The 6903-nt window shown below is 33.8% G+C and overlaps 1 protein-coding gene across 1 annotated transcript in view; it reads left to right on the top strand.

Moving 5' to 3' along the window:
• Positions 1–6903, top strand: part of Abcc9 (ATP binding cassette subfamily C member 9) — a 142774-nt gene that overhangs the window by 126684 nt on the left and 9187 nt on the right. The window lies entirely within an intron of this gene.

The following is a 6903-nucleotide window of genomic DNA, read 5'->3' as shown; positions in this document are numbered from 1 at the left end:
ATATATATATCTTAACTTTAGACAATCATGGCAGGTAAACACTCCTCTAAATTACTAGACACTCCCTCTGAAATAGCTCTATATGAATGTGGAAATATCTCACGCTTTGAGACATATTTATATAGTGTCTATTTGTAGGTGCAAGAGTTTTTTCCATGTGTTCTTATTCTAATATTAATATGTATATAAAAGTACATATAATTGGGAGGATATTACTGTTGTGTTTTTCTTAAATGCGAATTAATAAATTTTAAATTACTAAAGACAAAAAAGTTACCAGAGATTACCTTTATTGTCATGCTAGCAACCATACCTGCTACAATTCTGTGCCTGTTCGGTATTAATCTTATTGATTTTTCATGTGAAGATCTCTATACGTTGCTAAGATCTTGAAGACTTACCACTGATGGGAAGAGAGAACTAATGTTCCCATTCCATAGTTTTTGTGTTCAATTTACTGTGTTGTCCATTCCCTCTCCAAATGCGTAATACTTGTGTATCAGAATGTATCAGTATGCCTTCACCTGAGTATAAAACACCAATGCTATAAAAAATAAGTTCCAAGTTCGATCCGCGGTACCAAAAAATAAATAAATAAATAAGTTCCACAAGGATGGACAGAATGATCTATGCTATTTAGCCCTTGTTGTATATATAAATCACCATCCTTTGTTGCATATACAAAAATAATACTGTTTTTCCTGAAAGCAAAGTAGAATAGAATTGGTATTCATAAATTCAATCTTAAAAATATTTTCTAGGGCCAGGGATTTAGCTCAGCGGTTCGGTGGCCTGCCTTGCAAGTGCAAGGACCTGAGTTCAATCCCCAGTACCAAAAACAAAAAACAAACAAAAAAAACCATATATATATATATATATGTATGTATGTATTTTTTTTTCTAAAATTTCAACTGGTCTAAAATATTGCTAGCGTGAAAATGTTTTGTAGGGCTAAGTATTACCAAGTCATGCCTTATTCTTTCAGAGAAATAGTTTTTATTTTACTCATAGAAATAATCTCTTACTATATTTCTAAATTGTCCTGCTATATCGGCAGGGTCAGTAGTGGCTTATCTGATTACATCAAACCAAAAGTCATAGTACTCCAAGAGGCTATTGGACCCCTCATAACTTTTATTACTTAAGTTGAGTAAATGTTTGATTATTTTCAAAACTAAATGGACTGAATAAGTCAGGGATTGTGCCTTTAATCAATTAATCATTTATTTATATGTATTATTCATTGACTATTGAAATAACTCTCTACTGTATAAGTATATATCTATAAAAGACTAGCTTAACCATATCAAATTTTACATTTACTCATTTTACATTTAACTAACCAAGTCAATTTTAGAAATTTTAATTCCTTAATATTTGTAAAAAGCAATAAATTCATAAAGCTTTCTGTTAAAATACCAGGGTCATTATTGTCACTGAGACAGAAAATATATTTTTCTTAAAGAATCATGTACCCTTCACTTTTTTTATTGTTCCTCATGATTCATTTAGCTCTAGAAGACTCTTCTTAAGTAGCTGGTACTTGAGATCTGGGACCATGTCTTGTTTGCTTTTATGCCTTTGGCACCGAGTACAAGTTCCCACAGGTAGACCCTAATAAATATAGTTGACTGATCCATCAATATACCATACACCTACAACTATGCATATTTTCTTCACTATTCTGTGTTGTATTTATTCTCCTATTTATTCTCTATGGTATATAAAACATGTTTATTTTCTAAAATATACGAAAACATAATACCTTGCATTACATAATAAATTACTCCTTTTGTTAACGCAATTAAAGCGTGATTTTTCTTTCACTTATAGATCCACTATCAACTAGGGTTAATCAATAGATTAAATCACCACTTACAAGACAATATCTGGCCCTATTTTAGTGGTTTTTGTTAACATGCAAGTCATGCATCCCATTACTATTATAAATAGACTCCAGGAATGGCTCATTAAGTGGAATAGCTATATTAATAATTTTTATATATCTAATTAAATATATTGACTCTAGACTCTCCCCCCAATGTTTATTGATCAAATTCCTATGGTCGTCTTCCAGTATAACTTTTATTGCTTCTTTGGAACTCTTTGGAGTTATGTAATTTATAAAGCTGTGATAGTTCCCTTATTGATCCATTCCCCAACCTTAAATGCAGTCTCCTAGTCTTAGCCTGTAGTATAAGAAAGAATAGCTTTTGGCATTTATCTTATGTCTTATTTTTCCTTGAGTAATTTTTCCTTGAGTAACTGTAAACCATGTACATCGAGTTTTCTCAGCATTTATAGGATTTGCCTGGATCAAACTTGGCAAGGTCAGAGCTTCTAGGTGGATTCCTAGCAAGTGACTTCGAGTGAGATTTGTGATTAACCAAGTTTGGAAATCATTGATCTACTTCAATATTACATTTGCTTCTCTTTCTTAGGCATAACATGCAGCCATGAAACACTGAAAGTGATTTCCACATGCTTCCTACTTTGCTGACATACTTTGTCCTGAAATGCTACACTGCCTTAGTTTTGAATAAAGAAAATCTCATTTAATGAATTTAATCTTAGCCTTGCGAGGAGCTATCAATAGGGATTCAAAACACTATATTCTTATTTGTCATCTAATCAGCGGTAAGTGATCTAGGGATGAAAGTTTTTCCCAAAGATGTGAAGTGTTTCTTTTTTCTACATCTCAACTGGCTGTTGACTTATTTGCTTATTATTCTGCTGACTTAGAGTCCATATTTCCAAACATTAATAGTATGCAAATGTGAGCTGTTAAGGGCAGATCTTAGCCATTGGTGCTGCATGGTGTAGATGGAAGGGATGGTCTCAGGATGATCATTCTCCTTTCTCTTTTCATTGTAAGTGTCATCATTGCTAATTCTGAGGGATGATGTGTTTATTCTCACATCTAGTACATGGACGTAAATTATACCTTTTTTATGAATAATAGCAAATTATCATTAATCATTTGCACTGTGACCACCAATGCTCTTTCTAAAATGCAGTCAATCTTAAACATGATATAAGACAACTTTCATTATATCATTTTGGGTCAAGGACCTAACCTCTAACCTGAAAAGCTGTGGAAAGTTACATGCCAAATAGAACTACAGTTTTATGTTGAAGAGAACCTAACACAGGGTAGAAAAAGATGTGAAAGCAAAAATTCAAAACCAGGAGCTTCAGTGTTGAGACTAGGTTGGCTACTGATTATTTTCCTTTAGAAAAAGAAATGGAAAATCATTCCTCTATCACAGAAGCACAAAAATGAATGGGCTGACTAAGACCCTCGACCGTTCTACCTATGTTTCCTCCCCAACTTTGCTCCGGAGAGAGGGAAAGTCCAAAGAAAGATGTGACTTTTCTTTTAGAACAAAATTTCTTGTCTCAAGTAGTGACCTCCTAATATTGACTTTTAACGCCCAAGTTTTATTTCCCTGTGGAAATGACTACATTGTCCACAGCCTAAGAGGCATTTCCTCACAAGCACCCATTCACAAGCAGTAACACCCACCTGGAACTGCACTAACCCGCCATTTTAGGATCCCAGACATACACAACTTCATATGCGTCCTCCATTTCTCCTAAATGACCCTCAGCGTCCAAGTGCCAAGCAACAGAGCCATGCACTGCATCCCCGATATCACTGGCAAACAGGAAAGAGAAGATACTACGAGGCAGTAATTAGGTGTGGTACATTCTCATCTGGAAATAGGAGCTTTTCCTCTTTGTTCCCACTGTACTGGACTTCTAGCATGGATTCAACACAATTAAATATTCTATTGGAAACACAAGGCATCTAGGCCTTTGGCCAAAAATGTAAGGAAAAAATTAGCTAGCCTACTATTTCATGGGAAATTCTTGGCTTAAATAATATTTTTAATAAAGCAGAGAGCTACCTGTGCCAACAAAGCAGAGAGATGACAAAATGATTTATGATTTAAATATCATATAATCTCTGCAGTGTACCATCCTGTATCAAACAACATGAGAGAAGTAAAATCACTGAGGAAAAGAACAACATGAAATTAGTAATTAATAGTAATTAGCAATTAATAGAATACATATTACATAAATGATCTCATTAAAAATTGCTGTAAAGATAATAGTAACTTAAAGAAGATAATAGTAGCTAAGATATTTGGTGCAAATACAATATGAATCTTATAAGTATATTCTCATGTAATCTTTTTAAATTTCTGTAAAATAAACATAGCATCCCCATTCTGTAACTGAGGTTCAAAGAAGCTAATTTTCCCAAGGTTTGATGTATCTAAGATGAAAATTTAGGACACCTGACTTGTAAACCCACATTCTCAGCCATGTTCTACATTAAAGATTAAGTTGGTGAGTTGGTTAGCTTCTCTTGAGAATAAATGGCTTATCTGGTATGTAATATAAAACAAAAATCATTATGTAAGTCTATATAGAATACTTCTGAAAAGGGAACTGGACCAGGAAATAGAAAACCTGAGGCTTAATCTTGGTTCTATCACATACTGGATAAATAGCCTAGGGTTTATCAAAATCCGAATCACAGCCCCCGTATTAGCAAAAAGGAAAGTTAAAAGGCATGAAACCGCCACCCTATTGGGCTCATTGAGTCTTTATCAATATAATGTGATGGAAAGATCTAAGAATCTCATTTCAATATGAAATGTAGTACTGAGAACTCACTCCATATAACACATTTTAGTGGGTACTATATTTTTAATCACAAAATATTTTCCCTTCAAAAACCGTTCCCGCTTTGCAATGACGAGATCAAATATTCAAGATGAGAAATTATATAAAAATGGTTCCAGAGTACTGATGTTCCTAAAGTTCTGGAAAGGGAAAATGTAAAGTCAAAGTATTGACTTTTAGATTTTCTAGGGAGAAAAAAAACCCAATAGTTATAACTTTAATTTATAATACATAAAATAGTAATTGTATTAATATTAAATCATTTACTATTAATAATTATTGCATAAAACTATAGTAAATATTGATTGAAATAATAAAAAATTAACTCAGTTAAAATTTAAGACAAACAAGGTTATTATATTAGCATAAGAAATAGAAATGATCACGTAACAGTCTAAGAGGCTTTCGTGTATGCTTGCTAATAAAGATGTGAAAATGAGTTTGACATCATTCTCAATCGGGAATACAAATAGAAACACCTAGCTACCCAGCAGAATGGCTGAAGTAGCAAGTGCTGACGGTACTCAGTGCAAAGAGGGTAGAACTCTCATTACTGCTGGGGTGTGAGGGGCACATCCAGCACAGGACACCGGCCGTTTTTATCAATGTTAAATCTGTACCTACATCAGCACCCACAATTCCACTCCTGGGAGTGTGTCCAAGAAGTGAATCCAAGCATCTTAGAGATGAAAAGTGAATGTCCACGTCCGCAAAGGAACCTGTACAGAAATGTTCACAGCAGATTTATTCATAATAGTCAAATCAACAAAGCAGCCTGCATGCTCACAGTAGAAAGACAAGCGAATAGATGGCATTACACAGTGAAATACTATGTTTGGCATACAAAACAGCCTGGCCAGTTCTCACGGGCTGTATGTGGAGCGAATGAAAGCAGACACTGAAAAGTAGAGGATGCTCAGCAATGAGGGGGGAAAAATTGATGATGAAATAAGATATACTAGGGGCAGCTGGCAAGGAGCCGTTAGTCTAGGAAGGAGAAGCAGGGAATTTCCTAGGCTGGTAAACACTTTTTTAATACGATGACCTGCGATCTGTATGGTAGTTACATAGTCTTATATACAGGTTTCTAAGACAGTAGTTTAAAAGAGCAAATTGGGTGAAGGGAGGGCAGGGACAAGGGGAAAAAAATGAGAACCAAGACCTGTCATGTAAAGGTACAAGATCCCAGTAATGAATGCAACTGTACTGTATCCCTAGAATGTACCAATAAACTCAATAAAAAGAAAAAAGGAGAGAAAATTAATTTAAAACAAATAGAATTTCTAGAAAAACAACATTAACACTATAATTGAAAATCCCCAGGCAGATAAAGCAGCAATTAGAGGGAGATGATGTTTTCTAATTCTTTTTATCAGAATCAGTTCTAAAATACAACATAGAGCAAACAGATACAAAGAAGAGTCAAGAAGACAAGAAGAGTCAGCAGACATGGAGAATGGAAAGAGAAGGCCTGGAAGAGAGGACCAGCAGGGGCCTTGGCGAAGGGTTCACAGATCCAAGAACTATTTCTGAAAAATTCAGACTCAATCATGTCGAAAATTCCTGCAAACTCTCAAGGAATAGCTAATGCATTTTCTATTTAAACTATTCTAATTCATGAGGAAAGAATGCATATCAATCTTTTTAACAAAGACTCATATTTATCCAAAACAAAGCAGAGAGCACCAGAAGGAATAATACAGAACAATCTGAGTTATAAATATGTATAGAGAATATTCCAAAATGATTGTTTAGCAAAAATAATCCAACATTATATTAAAATAACAGATCACCGTGACCAAATGGAGTTTATCTCAGGAATGTAAAAATCCAGTGGTTTAATTCACCATATTAATTGGAAAAAAAGCCACCCCCAAAAATCACCTAAACAGGTACTAAAAAGGCATTTTGTATAATTTATTAATCATCACTGTTAGAAAAGTAGAAAAAGCAAACTATCTCAGAATGACAAAGATGCAAATCATTTATTCTGGAAACATTTTATTAAAGTCACTGAGAAGAAAAATATTAGTACCTATTAGTACCTATTAGTACCACTATCATTTATTATTGATCTAATAGCAAATACAGGCTAAGAAAAAATTAAAATAATGAGTATAAGCTAATTAAATACTGAGTCAAATGAGCGTTGTCAAATTTGTAATTATTTTAGAAAACATGTTTTAGATGTTTGGGCATGTGATA

Source organism: Fukomys damarensis, unplaced genomic scaffold, assembly GCF_012274545.1.
Source record: "Fukomys damarensis isolate Sample0158 unplaced genomic scaffold, DMR_v1.0_HiC HiC_scaffold_19, whole genome shotgun sequence".
Classification (NCBI taxonomy): domain Eukaryota; kingdom Metazoa; phylum Chordata; class Mammalia; order Rodentia; family Bathyergidae; genus Fukomys; species Fukomys damarensis.
The sequence above is the reverse complement of the archived record's forward strand: the minus strand, read 5'-3'. Positions and strand labels throughout refer to the sequence as shown.